This window comes from Felis catus, chromosome B2 (genome assembly GCF_018350175.1).
Source record: "Felis catus isolate Fca126 chromosome B2, F.catus_Fca126_mat1.0, whole genome shotgun sequence".
Classification (NCBI taxonomy): domain Eukaryota; kingdom Metazoa; phylum Chordata; class Mammalia; order Carnivora; family Felidae; genus Felis; species Felis catus.
In genome coordinates, this window is record NC_058372.1 from 35,772,493 (window position 1) to 35,789,017 (window position 16,525).

The window sequence follows — 16,525 nt, forward strand, 5'->3', positions numbered from 1 at the left end:
AGCATGTTTTCAGCCCTTCCCTTCCCCCAGGATGCTGGGGGAGAGCTTTTGTTTTTCCGTTTTAAGTCAGCGTTGTATTCAAGACAGAAGCTGTGACTGACTCATCAGTGCCAAGGAAAGGGGTTTCCTGTGTCTCCCTGGGGTTGAGGGCTCTTCTCCGAGAGAAGCATCCAGCGTCCCCCACTGTCACCACCATACCCTACACCGCTCATGAGATGCGTGAGGCGTGTTTGATTTCTAGAGTTCCGTAGTGGAGAGGCGGCGGGGGGGGGGGGGGGGGGGGGGGGATGGTGGCAAGGAGCCGTCGTCCTCTTGGGAAGCCGGTCAGTGTCCCCAGTGGGTGACGCCCTTGAGTCTCCGCCAGTGAAGCTCCACCACGCTGGCGTGTTACATTTCTCATCTGGAGCTGTTTCTCAGGCATTCTTCCCAACCTTCTCCTGTTCCCCTTCAGTGTGCCTCAATAGTCTCCTTCACAGAGCAAGAGGGCGGTGACCCTCCCTCAACCGGACTAATTAAAGAAAGACACTTGTGTTCCCAAGTGGTGGTTTTATTTTTTTAGTTTTTATGTTTGTATGGAAATTGTGGATAAAGTGAAAGAATTGTAAATAAATAGTGTATTTCCTCCTCCACTGCTGAGTTTTCTCCCATGGATTTGTGTAACCTGGAACCTAAGGCGTGCCCTTTGGTCAGGTTTTTCTTGCTGACGCCAGTAAGGATGGGGGACACATTTTCCGTAGGGCAAGCCGGGGATCGACAGAGAGTCAGAAGGCGGTCTCGGAGGATGGCGCATCGACTCTGTGCTGGATACTGTGGAAAATACAAAACTGAGCCACATGGTACCTAACCATTCACATTTACAGAGCACCTCGCCATTCGCCAAGTGCCGTGAGAAACACTTGGATGGTTTCCTCACCCAGAACTTCTCCCTGGATCCATTCGAGAGTGTTGCTTGGTTTCAGCAATTAGGAGCTGTCTTAGGGTCAAATGCAGCAACACGCTACAGGAACCCAGACGTAACGGTGGCTCACACACCAAGGGAGCATACCTTCTGCCTCACATCAAAGTCCAAAAGTAGACCACCCAGGGCTAGGATGATGGGTCTGTTTCACAGAGTCTTTAGGAATCTGGACTCCGCCTCGCGGTCTTCACCGGGGAAGATGGGGCTGCCACGCCAGCCACTGCATCCACTTTCCAAGCAACAGGATGGATAAAGAAGGGACAGAGAAAAAGGAATGAAAAAAAAAAAAAATGTGTCAGCAGTATCTTAAGGAATGTTCCAGAAAGCTGCCCCTTAATACCTCCTTTTACAACTCGGGGAGCGGAACTTAGTCCCACAGTAGGTGACACCTCGTTGTAAGGGAGGTTGGAGGAATAGTCTGTTCCAGGCGGCCATATGCCTGGCTCAAAATCAACAATTTGCCCTCAGTAGATACACATATCTTAAAGAACCCGAGAGGAGACACTTACCATTTACGCCCCTCCTTCATTCCTCCGCTTGATCTTAGGCAAAAGGCCGAGAAGCGATTCCTCCTTCATTCCTTAACCTTCAACATCCCCTCTGAAACTGTGATTTCCCTTCTGCCTGCAAAACTTTCTCGAGAAATTCTCTTAGTGTTCCTTCATCTGAGAGTGGTCTTTATTTTGCCTTCAGTCCTGAATATATTTTCTCTAGGTATAGTTATTCTGGCGCTTTAAAGATGTCGTTCCACTGTCTCTTCTAGTTTCTGATGAGAAATCCACAGTCATTGAGATCGCTGTTCTATATTTAATTCCACTATTTTTCTCAGGCTGTGTTTTTAAAAATTGTGGCAATATGCACAGAACATAGCTTGCCATCTTAGTCATTTTTAAGTGTACAGGTCAGTAGGGATAAGTCCATTTGCATCGTTGTGCGACCATCACCACAACTCGTTTCATCTTGCAAAACTAGAACTCCGTCTCCATTAAACGACAGCTCCCCATTTCCGCCTCCTTGCAGCCGGCAACCGCCATTCCGCTTTCTGTCTCTCTGAGTTTGCCGACTCTAGGTAAGTTATGTAAGTGAACAATACAGTATATGGGGTTTTTTGATTGGCTTATTTTACTTCGTAATGTCCTCAAGGTTCACCTATGTCGTAGCACGTATCAGAATATCCTTCCTTTTTAAAAAAAAAAAAAAATTTATGTTTATTTTTAAGAATGAGAGCGTGAGCATGGGAGGGGCAGAAAGAGAGGGAGACACAGAATCCGAAGGAGGCTCCAAGCTCTGAGCTGCTAGCACAGAGCCCCATATGGGGCTCAAACCCACAGAATGTGAGATCATGACCTGAGCCGAAGTCAGACGCTTAACCGACTGAGGCGCCCCATCCTTCCTTTTTTTTAAGGCTGAATAATATTCCAACACGCACGTGGGCACGCACACACACACCATATTTTGTTTCCGTCAGTGGTCTTACATTTTTTGGCCATCGAGAATAACGCTGCTGTGAACACAGTTGTGTAAATACTTAAAGACCTTGCTTTCAGTTCTTTGGGGTACATACCCATAAGCAGAATTACTGGACCATACGGTAATTCTATTTTTGATATTCTGAGGAATATGTTTTTTCTCAGACTGCTTCTAAGATTTTTTTTTTTCCCTTTGGGTTTCAGAAGTTTGATAGTGTATCTGAATTGTGGATTGTTTGGGGGGTTATTTTTGTTTTTGGAGTTTTGGGGTTTTTGTGTGTTTTTTGGTTGTTTGGTTTTGCTTTGTTTTGTTGCATTTATCCTACTTGGGATTTGAGTTCCTTGAATCTCTAGTTGTATGTCTTTCACCAAGTTTGAGAAGCCTTCAGCTCTTATTCTTCAAATATATATGTATTTTTCTGCACCAGTCTCAATCCTCCCTTGGGACTCTAATGATGTGAATGTTAGACCCATACTTCCTCAGGTTCTGTTTTATTTTTTTCACTTTTTCTCCTTTCTGTTCTTCAGATTAAGAACTTTCTTTTTGTCTATCTTTAAGTCCATTGACTCCTTTTCTGTCATCTCCATTCTACATTAAGCCCACACAGTGAATTTCTTTTAAAGTTTATTCAATTTTGAGAGAGCATGAGTGGGGGAGGGGCAAAGGGAGGGGAACAGAGGATATCCAAAGCAAGCCCTGCACTGACAACAGTGAGCCTGATGCGAGGCTTGAACCCACAAACTGGGAGATCATGACCTGAGCTGAAGTCAGACAATCAACCAACTGAGCCACCCAGGCATCCCAAGCCCATACAGTGAATTTTTTTTAAGTTTGTTTGTTTGTTTGTTTGTTTATGAGAGAGAGGGAGAGACAGCGCATGAGTGGGGGAGGGGCAAAGATAGAGCATCCCATCAGGCTCTGCTCGATCAGCACAGGTCCCGATGCGGGGCTTGAACTCACAAACCGTGAGATCATGACCTGAGCCGAAATCAGGAGTCAGACGTTTAATGGACTGAGCCACCCAGGTGCCCCATGAATTTTTACTTCAGATGTTGCAGGCTTTGGTCCTAATATTTCCATTTGATTTTGTGTGTGTGTGTATGTGTGGTTCCTGTTTCTCTCCTAAGTTTTGCCTTCATTTCAAGTGTGTTTACTTTTACCTCATGAAGCATAGCTGTAATACCTGTTTTACATTTTTGTCTGGCATTTTTAACATCTGTCTCATCTTGGGGTTGACATCTTTCAATTGGCTTTCCTCATAAAAATTGACCACCTTTTCCTACATCTTTGAATGTTGAGTAATTTTGGACTGTATCCTGGACATTTTGAATGTTATATGTGAGAGTCTTGGTCTTACTAAAATCCCCTAGAGCAAGGGTCAGCAAACTATGGCCTGTGGGCCAAATCCAACCCTCTTCCTCTTTTATAAATAAAGCTTTATTGAAACACAGCAATACTTATTCATTACATCTTGTTTTTGGCTTCTTTGACACTCCAGTAGCAGAGTTGAGTAGTTGTGATAGACTGTATGGCCCACAAAGCTTAAAAATATTTTACTTTCTGGTGTTTTATGAAGAAAGTTTGCTGATCTCTGCTCTAGAAAGCACTGACTTCATTTTGCTTTGTTTTAGTAGGCAACCCAGTTAGGTTTTTTTTTGTTTTAAACCACTTTATTGACAAATGATTGACATACAAAAACTATACATATTTAATGTGCACAACTTGGTAAGTTTAAGATGTGGCTTTTTTTTGTTTTTGTTTTTTAGTTTACATCCAAGTTAGCGTATAGTGCAACAATGATTTCAGGAGTAGATTCTTTAATGCCTCTTACCCATGTAGCCCATCCCCCCTCCCACAACCCCTCTAGCAACCCTCTGTTTGTTCTCCATATTTAAGAGTCTCTTATGTTTTGTCCCCCTCCCTGTTTTTATATTATTTTTGCTTTTCTTCTGTCGATGGACATTTGGGCTCTTTCGTACTTTGGCTATTGTTGACAGTACTGCTATAAACATTGGGGTACATGTGCCCCTTCAAAACAGCATACCTGTATCCTTTGGATAAATACCTAGTAGTGCAATTGCTGGGTCATAGGGTAGTTCTATTTTTAATTTTTTGAGGAACCTCCATACTGTTTTCAGAATGGCTGCACCGGTTTGCATTCCCACCAGCAGTGTGAAAGAGACTCTCTTTCTCCGCACCCTCACCAACATCTGTTGTTACCTGAGTTGTTAATGTTAGCCATTCTGACAGGTGAGAGGTGGTATCTCATTGTGGTTTTTATTTGTATTTCCGTGATGATGAGTGATGTTGAGCATTTCTTCATGTGTCGGTTGGCCATCTGGATGTCTTCTTTGGAGAAGTGCCTATTCATGTCTTTTGCCCATTTCTTCACTGGATTATTTGTTTTGGGGGTGTTAAGTTTGGTAAGTTCTTTATAGATTTTGGATACTAACCTTTAATCTGATGTGTCATTTGCAAATATCTTCTCTCATTGCATCGGTTGCCTTTTAGTTTTGCTGATTGTTTCCTTCACTGTGCAGAGCTTTTTATTTTGATGAGGTCCCAATAGTTCATTTTTGCTTTTGTTTCCCTTGCCTCTGGAGACACGTTGAGTAAGAAGTTGCTGCGGCCAACATCAAGGAGGTTTTTGCCTGCTTTCTCCTCAAGGATTTTGATGACTTCCTGTCTTACATTTAGGTCTTTCATCCATTTCGAGTTTATTTTTGTGTATGGTGTAAGAAAGTGGCCCAGGTTCATTTTTCTGCATGTCACTGTCCAGTTTTCCCAGCACCACTTGCTGAAGAGACTGTCTCTATTCCATTGGATATTCTTTCCTGCTGTGTCAAAGATTAGTTGGCCATACATTTGTGCGTCCATTTCTGGGTTCTGTATTCTGTTCCATTGATCTGAATGTCTGTTTTTGTGCCAGTACCATACTGTCTTGATGATTACAGCTTTGTGATACAGCTTGAATTCCGGGCAACCCAGTTAGGTTTAAATGGCAAGTTCTCTCTCATCTTCTGAGGGCCATTGTTCTAGTGTCATTTCAGTTTTTCAGAGGCTTTGCTATGCTACTTTGGGTTTGTTTTCACCATGCAAATCTTGTGCCAGTTCATACACAGAATTGGGATCCCCTCTCTAGTTGGCTTCTTTCTGGGATTCCCCCTTGTACTCTTTGGTTCACTGGTGCTCTGTTTCCTAGTCAGCCGGAATGATAGTGTTTCTCTTGAATTTTCTGCTGCCCACACTAGTGCCACCACTGCTGCACGATTTAGTCCTGCCCTTGTGACAGGTCCAGAAGAGAAAAAATGAATTGTAGTTCCCCCCACACTCTCTGGCTCGCAGAGACCCTTTAACCAAGTCACCGGGTCAGGGAGATGTGGTTTGTGACATAATAAGAAATATATATTTGGTCTCTGCCCCCAGTCCCTGACACAGAGCTCCTAAAGCCCTTGGAATTGCCTGAGTGATAGAAGCGTCTTTTGTTCACCTTATATTTTGAGGTGACTCATGGTGAGCTCCTGGATAACTTCAAAATGGGTGGCTGGTCATCAGAAAGATCAAGCCATGATTGTAAGCTTGGAACTTTCAGCCCATCCTCATCCTTTGGGGAAGGGAGAGGGGCTGGAGATTGAGTTATTAATCAGTTATGGCTACGTGATGAAACCTGCTTTAAAAACCCTTACCAAAGAGGTTCACAGAGCTTCTGGGCTGGTGAACACATCCATGTGCTAGGAAGAGTGATGCATCCCGACTCCACAGGGACAGAAACACCTGTGCTCAGGACCCTTCCAGACCTCACCTTGTGTATTTTATCTGGCTGTTCCTTTGTGATAGACCAGTAAGTGTAAGTAAGGACTTCTCTGAGTTCTGTGAGCCATTGTAGCAAATTATCAAACCTGAGGAAGGGGTTATGGGAACCCCCTAATTTGTAGCCACTTGGAAAAGACACAAGTGACAACCTGGGGCATATGACTGGCATCTGAAGTAGGGGCAGTCTTTTGGGATGGAGCCCATAACCTGTGGGGTCTGTGCTAGCTCCGGGTAGTGTCAGAATTGAGTTGTAGGACATCCTGTTGCCATCCAGAGAGCTGGAGAATTGGTTGATGTGGGGGAAAAAAAAAAAACCCACACATGTGGTGTCAAAAGTGTGAATAGAGTAGAAGAAACAAGAGTTGTTTTCTTTTGGGTTTCTCTCATTTTTTGTTGCCAGTGCTACTGGGAAGCCACTTAACTGGGACCTAATCTCAAGTCAAAGCTGTGAGAGTAAAGATGGAAAAAAAACCTTTTTTTTAATGTTTATTTTTAAGAGAGAGGGAAACAGAGCATGAGGGGGGAGGGGCAGAGAGAGAGGGAGACACAGAATCCCAAGCAGGCTGCAAGCTCCAAGCTGTCAGCACAGAGCCCAACGTGGGGCCTGAACTCACTAACCCTAACCCTAACCCTAACCTGAGCCGAAATCAGTAGCTTAACCTACTGAGCCCCCAGGCACCCCAAGATGGAAAATTTTTTAGAAACTCACCCCCTACAGATAGCTTCTTCAAGCTTTGACTCCCTCCCTAATTTCCCTGCTTGTTTACTTTACAGAGTTCTCAGTGTTAGTTTGTCCAGAATTTTTAGTCATAATAAGCAGCAGAGAGAGACTGCAGTGGGCTTACTCCTTCTTGTCTGGCACCAGAAATCCTCCAACCGTCTTTGACCACAACCTACAGTAAAAAACACACTTTACATTGAGCCCAGGACACAGACACACACACACACACAAATATGAACAACAAACATTTCACAACAGTACATACTGTTCCTATACATGGTGGCCTGTGACCTGTTTTATTCCATTTTTTTTTTTTAATGCTAGGGGCGCCTTGTGGCTTAGTTGATTAAGTGTCCAACTCTGGCTCAGGTCATGATGTCACAGTTTGTGAGTTTGAGCCCTGCATCAGGCTCTGTGCTGATAGCTTAGAGCCTGGAGCCTGCTTTGGATTCTGTGTCTCCCTCTCTCTCTGCCTCTCTCTCTCTCAAAAATGAATAAACATGGGGGCGCCTGGGTGACTCAGTCAGTTGAGCATCAGACTTGGACTCAGGTCGTGATCTCGGGGTTCTTGGGTTCAAGCCCCACATCGGTCTCTGTGCTGACAGCTTGGAGCCTGAAGCCTGCTTTGGATTCTGTGTGTGTGTGTGTGTGTGTGTGTGTGTGTGTCCCTCCCCCACCCACGTCTGTCTCTCAAAAATAAATAAATGTTAAAATTTTTTTTTAAAAATGAATAAACCAACAAAAATTTTTTAATGCTGGTTAAGACTCATTACTAAGTGTTAACTTGAGTTTGAAAAACACAACTCTGCGTGTTATTACTGAAATGGAAGAAATAAACCTGCTGCTGGCTAAAATAAGCACATTTCCACAAGTCCTGAATAATAAATGCCACAGCTGATAATGCAGTGAATTTGTTAAGTCGAAAAAGTGTGATGAGAATTGCATTATAACCTTGGATTATAGAACTCAAGGTTCTCCATGTGAGAAACATTTCCACTCTCTCCCCCCCTTTCCCCAACCCTAGACAAAGGTGAGTTGAATTAGGGATTTTTGCTTTTTGGGTTTTTCTGTAGTCCAAATATAGCCAACTCAGAGTGATAGGATTCAGTTGCAAGTCACCCCAAGCCTATTTTATATTAGCTACCTAATCCCATGTATTACTTGCAAAATAAACAGCCTGAAGCCAACTCTGTCAGAAGAAGAAAACGAGGTAGTAATTATTGATACCTGATTCCTGCTGCCTCTTTCCCTCCCTCTTATCTACCTCCTCTTTTCCTCTCTCCCTCTCCCCTTCAGTAAAATCAGATGGGTAATAAATATTTGAAATGGATACTGATCCTTGGCAAGTTAAAGGATGCTTAAAGAAACAGCGAGAGCCGCAACCAGAAAGGAGTGGTGGTTTCCCACAGCACTACTTTCAAGAACCTCTAAAACATCCACCTTCATTCCCGATCACAATCCCTCCAGAATACCGTAAACTCGATGAGTCATTATAAGCACTTCCAAAATATAGTAAACTTGATTAAAGGTATCAGAAATATCTTACAAACCCTGTACTTAAAACCCTGTTTGCATAAAATAGCAGTTAATACACAAGCTGTCCAAAGCAGATGGTGCCTTTTTCCCTCCTCACCTACTTCTGGTTTGCTAAAACATTCCCTTTCAAAAATAAGAGACATATTTACCTGATCCCTTCAGCACAGAGTCTTACATTTGGGGGTGGGCAGAGAAGAAATAGTAGAATAAATGAATAAAAGAAAAGGTAGAGTGAATGAGACTGTGGAGCCATTAACCCTACCTCCCCATCACATGCACACGCGCGCACGCGCGCGCACACACACACACACACACACACACACACACACACACTAAGGCTGGATCGCTCCATCTGGGATTTTACCTCCCCTCAGTCACCCTGAACTCCTCCAAGTCTAGAGAACCCATCTGTGTAATCACGGCCCACCCCACCCCCAGGATGACTAAATGTAGCAGTCTATTGAAAAGTTGGCCTGTGATCTCAGGATTAGAGAGACCGAAGGAGAAACACAGGACTTTGCTTGAGATGCTATATCAAGACCCTTTTCTTCTCTGCTCAATCTTTTGAAATCATAATAAAAAAAGTTCCACTTCACCTTTATTGAACCTCACACAGGGGAACCACGCTTTAAATCAACCGGCAGAGCTGTGCCCCCAAAATGGACAACGCTTGCTCACATTGGGAACTATTTGCTTTAGACGTTAAAAAAAAACCACACACACACACACACAAAACCATCTTGCTTGGAGATGGGTAATAAAAGTCTAAAACTGATTCAAGGGACTTCTAACTTTATAATAAGCCAATTTAAAGAGGGGGACACATTTTGTTTCCATGTCTCTTAGACAAGAAAACATAGAGAAGGCACAGGGAGATAGACTTTATACCTATAGGAGGCGGCTTCTGCAGAAGCTGAAGCTCCATTCTTCTATAATAGTAGCTAACAATTATAGGGTACTTACTCGGTACCAAGCAAAACTATCTTATAGGAATTCACCAGATTAATCCTCGTAACAATCCTATAAGTTGAGTGTTATCCTTATCATCACCCTTGTCTTATAAATAGGGAATTGGAGGCTTGAAGAAGTCAAATAACTTGCCTGAGGTCTCATATCTAATAAGCAGCTGAGCCAGGATTAGAACTTGGGCAACTGGGCTCCAACCTCCACACATCTCACTCTCATGCCGCAATAGCATCTAATTTCCCACCAAATTAAGGGCTGACCTTTCACAAAATCCACAGAGTGGCCAAAATGTGATCACTGATACTCCATCCTTCTATTCCACCTCTATTCCAGGGAGATAAAAAGAAAGGAGATGGGAGAGAAGAAGAGGAAGAGAAAGCTTTGTTAGGATCATCATTTCAATTCATAAACTTGAAATCTAAAGTCTGCCAGAGTCAGCTAGCTGCCCATCAGAATTCATGTTCCTCTTCCCACGGTGTAGAATAGTTTCTGTGAACTGGCTGATCAACCAGGGATTACATTTCCCAACATTTCTTAGGTCTAAGTAGGATCATGTGACCAATTCTCTTCAATAAAATATGAGCAGAGAGAATGTAACTTTGGGGACAAGACAGTTAAGAAGCAGGTGTGCCTTCTTCATTCTGTCTTTCCCCTGTGTTGCTTTGTAGATACAGAACACTCCAAGCTCTTGGAAGTAGAGAAGCCACAGGATGAAAGAGGTCTGAGATCCTGAATGATTTTTAAAAAAATTTTTTAATGTTTATTTTTGAGAAAGAGAGAGAGCACAAGCAGGGGAGGGACAGAGAGAGAGGGAGACGCAGAATCTGCAACAGGCTCCAGGGTCCGAGCTGTCAGCACAGAGCCCGATGTGGGTCTTGAACTCATGAACCACGAGATCATGACCTGAGCCGAAGTTGGACACTTAGCTGACTGAACCACCTAGGCGCCCCATCCTGAATGATTTAATGACAGGCTGTCCATAAACCAGGAACACTGCACTGAACACTTATGTGAGTAAGAAATAACTTCTATTGTACTAAACCACTGAAACTCAGGGTTTGTATGTTACAGTTGCTAGTATTACCCTAATATATAAACAGATAACTAACGACTGGCCAGCAGCACCCCCCCCCCCCACCTTTCCTGTTCTAGTTCTGTATTGCTGTATAACAAACCACCCCAAAACTAAGTGATTTAACGCAACCATCGTGTTATGCTCACAGACTCTGGGGCAGGAACTCAGGTGTGGTACAACAGGGATGACAATTCAGGAATCACTATTCCATGAGGTCTGGGGCCTCAGCTGGAAAGACTCAAAGGCTAGGGTTGATTCACCGTTGGGGGCTGGTGTCATCTAGGGGTGCCTTAATACCCATGTGTAGCAGTTGATGCTGGTTATCAGCTGGGACCTCAATTGGAGCTATTGGCCAGAACATCTACACGTGGCCTCTTCATGTGTTTGTTCTCTCCACTTCCTTTTGGTGACTGGGTTCCAAGAGCATCCCAGAAAAGGTCATGTGGAAACTGTATTATCTTTTATGGCATAACATCACTTCTGCTGGTGTCACATGCCCACCTAGATTCCAGGGGAGGAAATATTGATGCCATCTCCCAAGTTAGGAGTGTCGATGTCACATTGTTAAGAGTATGTGGGATGGGAGATCTTATAATCATCTTGGAAAACAGTCTGCCCCACTTCCTTTTCATATTTTTAAAATATTTTTTAATGCTTGTGTTTTTTTTATTTATTTATTTTTTCAACGTTTATTTATTTTTGGGACAGAGAGAGACAGAGCATGAACGGGGGAGGGGCAGAGAGAGAGGGAGACACAGAATCGGAAACAGGCTCCAGGCTCTGAGCCATCAGCCCAGAGCCCGACGCGGGGCTCGAACTCACGGACCGCGAGATCGTGACCTGGCTGAAGTCGGACGCTTAACCGACTGTGCCACCCAGGCGCCCCAATGCTTGTGTTTTGAGAGAGAGGGACAGAGCGTGAGCAGGAGATGGACAGAGTGAGAGAGGGAGACACAGAATCCAAGGCAGGATCCAGGCTCTGGGCTGTCAGCACAGACCGATGCGGGGCTCAAACTCACAAGCTGTGAGATCAGGACCTGATCTGAAGTCGGACGCTTAACCGACTGAGCCACCCAGGTACCCCTCCTTTCCGTATTTCTTTCCTCCCTTTCCCTTCCTTCTTCTTGCCTTGTGCTTCCTCCTCTTCTTGTTTTCCTTTCTTATTTCCCAAGCCTCTCCACTATCAACTCTTTCCAACACTCCTCAGCTCAGTGTGATTCACCAAAATTGAGCGTATGTAATGAGACAAGTGTCAGATCCACGGATACAGATAACACCCTAGTTCCTTTTCTGCATCCTTCTCTTTCTTTCCTCTCCATTATTCCCTCTTGAGATGGGTATAATGCAAGTCTTCTCAACCTTATCACTATTGGCATTTTGGACTGGATGATGCTTGTTGTGGGACTGTCCTGTGATTTGTAGGATGTTTTGCAGCATCCCTGGCTTCTACTCACTGTATGCCAGTAACACCCCTGCCCCGGTCATGACAATAAAAAGTGCTCCCAGATATTGCTAAATGTCCTCTGGGCAAAATTGCCCCCAGTTGAGATTCACTGTTATAAGGGAATAAACAGGGGAGGTAGAGTTAATAAAATCCCCAAATCTTAGATGGCAGTATCTCCAAACCATTTTGACCATGCATTCTTAGCAGCAAAAGAAGGTCTGAGCAAAAAGCCCAATATATGTGTATTTATTTATTCGTATAAAGTCTGTATCCTCTATGTTGTCTTTTTATGTGAATATAGAATATTCACAAAAATGAACTTTTTTTTTTAAAGGATGGGATAATAACCTAGACATCCTAACATATTCTTCCCACGAGCAAATGGGTCATCTTGTGTACTCCCTAGGGGACCATTCCACCTTAGAGATCACTGCTAGACTGTAAGGTGTTCAGCCTTTGGGGTAGATAAGTCCAAGCTCGAGCCATGGCTTCAGTTCCCAGCACTGCCATTTACTAGTTGAGTTGCATTTATTTAGTCAATTAAAATGTCAGGAATACAACTGAAAACCAGACATGACTCTCAAGAAGTTCACGGATGGGGCGCCTGGGCGGCTCAGTCGGTCAGGCGTCCGACTTCGGCTCAGGTCATGATCTCGCAGTCTGTGAGTTTGAGCCCCGCATCGGGCTCTGTGCTGACAGCTCAGAGCCTGGAGCCTGCTTCGGATTCTGTGTCTTCCTCTCTCTCTGACCCTCCCCCATTCATGCTCTGTCTCTCTCTGTCTCAAAAATAAATCAATGTTTAAAAAAAAAAAAGTTCATGGTGAGAAGACCTTGGGCAACTTAGTAGTCTCAGGTTTCTCATAGGTAAGTGGAACTATGTTGTAGGATGGTGATGAGGATTAAGTAAGATAATATGTGAAAAGCATCTAATACTCATAAGTGGTACCTACTAATTCATTGCCGGGCTATTTACGATAACGAAAGACTAGAAAGAGGCAAACTGTATATCATTCAAGGACTGGTGGAACAAGCAATGGTACATCTGCACAATGGAGTGATCCACGGCCATAAAGGGGAAGAAGGAATATAGGTCCATACTGCTATGGAGTGATCTCCAGGATATGTTGTTAAATAAAACAAACAAGGTACAGGGGTGGAGGAGAGCCAAATAGGTGAGCACAGGAGACTTTTTAGGGTGATGAAACTATTCTCTATGATACTATAAAACATGACACTATGCATGTGCCAAAAACTCATGGAACTTTACATTATGAAAGTGAACCTTAATGTATATGAATTTTATTTTGTTTTTTAAATGTGTTTATCTTTGAGAGAGAGAGAGAGCATTAGTGAGGGTGGGGCGGGGGGGGGGGACAGAGGATCTGAAGCGGGCTCTGCACTGACAGCAGGGAGCCAGATGTGGGGCTCAGACTCACAAACCATGAGATCATGACCTAAGCCAAAGCTGGAAGCTCAACTGACTGAGCCACCAGGGCACCCTCGATGTATATGAATTTTAAAAGATCATTGTGGGAGGTCAGGGGATCCCAGATAGAATTCAGAGTGTGACAAAGGAATCTAACTAGGAAACAACCTCTTTGAAGGGGGTGGGGAATAGGGTGCTGACCTAAGTAACTTTGGAAATGAGTGAAGTCTTTAAGACTAAAAGCTAAAGACTTGTTCATGGGTCGTGTACTCTAGTTAATAGAGTGTTTCCCAAGGGTGTATTGGTTAGCAATTCTGAAAACACTATACATGTATACAGGAAATGACATGCTTAATGGAAATTAAGTAAATGGATGGCATTTTTGGAGTGGAAGGTTGCAGATAAACAAGGGTGGGGGATGACTAGAATGATCTAGGTGCCAGGTGGTAATGCATTAGAGTTGTAAGACATCAGTATGCACACCTTTAACTTACAGATGGAGATATATGTATTACTACATATATACATAAGTGCATATAACATAATATGAATAAATGCATACATATATAGTAAACATTCATAGATATGTGGATATAGAGGAGTTAGTATTCATACAAATATTTACTTCCCTGTCAGCTGAGACAAACTAGAAGTAATAACATTCCAATGGCAACAAGCACACCTAGTGTCCAGATCTTGGTTTATAGCACCATTTCCCAATAAAAGGAAGCAGGCCTCCTTGGAGAAATGGCCGATTCTAGGTCTAGAGCATCTTGCGCTAGAGAGTAAGGATGTGCTCAATCAAAATAAAACACAGTGATGGAAGTAAGTCAAAGGGACAATGTAGCCAAAGTAGGAACAATCTGAGTAACAAAATAAATAAAGTGGTATTGGATTATAACACGAAGTATAAAATAAGCATCCATGGGTCCATACCAATATGAATAAATGATTCAATAAATAAATGGGGGAGAAGAGGCAAATCTCCCATGCAGAATTATAAGCAATTTATGTAGATACCCTGCTCTTCAGGAAGTAGAGCATAAATCCCCACTCCTTTTTATTTTAAATATTTATTTATTTTTTATTTTAAAAAATTTAATGTTTATTTATTTTTGTGAGAGAGAGAGAGAGAGAAACTGTGTGCGTGCGTGAGTGAGCAGGGGAGGGGCAGAGACCGAGGGAGACACAGAATCCAAAGCAGGCTCCAGGTTCTGAGCTGTCAACACAGAGCCCTATGTGGGGCTGGAACTCATGAACTGTGAGATCATGATCTGAGCTGAAGTCAGACGCTTAACAGACTGAACCACTCAGGAGCCCCATTTATTTATTTTTGAGACAGAGAGAGAGAGAAAGAGAGAGAGAGAGAGGCAGAGAAAGAGAAACACAGATTCTAAAGCAGGCTCCAGGCTCTGAGCTGTCAGCACAGAGCCTGATGCAGGGCTTGAACCCACAAACTGTGAGATCAAGACCTGAGCTGAAGAAGCTGGATGCTTAACTGACTGGGCCACCCACTCCTTAGTGTAGGCTGTGTGTAGTGACTTCCAAAAAGCACAGTATTAGAAGAGGGGAGAGACAGTAACTTTACAGAAGAGAAACCTGACAAACATTATCTCAGCCAGAGGATCATGATTAACACCTATAGTGATAATTCCTGTTGATAGCATGCACCCCCAGTATGATGTGATGAGAATGGCATTTAACCTCTGTGGTCTTCTTCCCTAAACCTATATCCTCAGTCTAGGCTTCTCATGCCAGACAAACAAACACCAGACAAATCTCAATTGAGGGACATTCTACAAAACACCTGGCCAGGTAAGTCTCAAAAACTGTCAAGGTCATCAAAAACAAAGTAAGTCTGAGAAACTGTCACAGCCAAGAAGAGCTTAAGGAGGCATGCCAACTAAATGTCAGGATGGCCTCTAGATGCGCTTGCTGTCCCTGGGGCAGAATGCTAAGCTGGAATGGAGGCACCAACAGACGTGGAATCCAGAGCCTAGGGGAGCATCTGCACGAGTGCAGTTGTGGCTCCCACCAATTTTCCTGGCCCTCTGTGACCTCACAGGCCAAACATTCTCGACAATGCCACCCAGATAAAACTCCACGCTGGGTTTGCAACCATGGTTAGAAAATTAGGTCCTGGAAACGGAACCGAATTGGCATTCTACTCTACCGTGTAACTTGTTACTTCGAGACGGTTGCTAAACTTCTCTGTGCCTCTTTTCTCATGAACCTTAAAATAAGAACTATAATTGTAACCATTATCGTACTGTTTGTGAGGAGCATGTTAAGATATGGCGTGTAGGGTGCGTGGTTCAGTACTTGGCACTTGGTTCTCCACAAATGTTAGCCTTTTACTGTTGTGCTTTGTGTGATTCAAATGGAGAAGACAAAAGGGGGTGTTGAGTTATCACAGAGGTACTCATTACAGGGAAGAGCTACCACACTATACTGGAGAATCAAAGGAAAGAATTTGAGGTGTGTGTGTGTATGTGTGTGTGTGTGTGTGTGTGTGTGTGTGTGTGTGTGTGTTTTAACATAGCTTTATTGAGGATAATCTAAATACCATAAAATTCGTCAATTGGGAGTGTATGTAATGCTTCTATGACTCTTCACTAAATGTATACAACTGTGCAATCACGACAATCGTTTCGGAACATTTCTATCACCCCTCAAATTCTCTCAGGTCTCAGTAACTGATTTCTGCCTCATTGATTTGTTTACTATAAGTTTTGAAAAATTCAGTAGTAAAAGGAGGTCATGCAACACAGATGCTACTTCGGAAACGGACTCGACTCAATGTGGTTCTTTCTTTTCTTCTTTCTTTCTTTCTTTCTCTCTCTTTTTGTAAAGTCTGCAACCAACGGGGGGCTTGAACTCACCGCGGAGATCAAGAGTCGCACCCTGTACACACTGAGCCAGCCAGGTGCCCCCAGACTTACCATATTTTAAAATGATCACAAGTTGTTTAAAAGTTGGTTACAGCTTTAGAGATCATGAAAGCTCGTCATAAGGCAAAATAAAAATTTTAAAGAGGAGCGGGTAAGAGGCTCCGGTCACGGGCGGCTACCACTGGGGTGGTGGGGCTGCAGCGGGAGAGGCGCAGCTCCACGGCG

General features: G+C 43.5%; 1 long non-coding RNA gene across 1 annotated transcript; it reads right to left on the bottom strand.

The window, feature by feature from the left end:
* Positions 1–531: 531 nt before the first annotated feature.
* LOC109499653 lies at positions 532–16,488 on the bottom strand. The gene is made up of 4 exons (XR_002157045.3): positions 16,352–16,488; positions 1,468–2,138; positions 1,046–1,187; positions 532–807 (listed from the first exon to the last, which is right to left on the bottom strand). It is a non-coding gene; the product is annotated as an uncharacterized LOC109499653 (long non-coding RNA).
* Between the last annotated feature and the right edge of the window lie 37 nt (positions 16,489–16,525).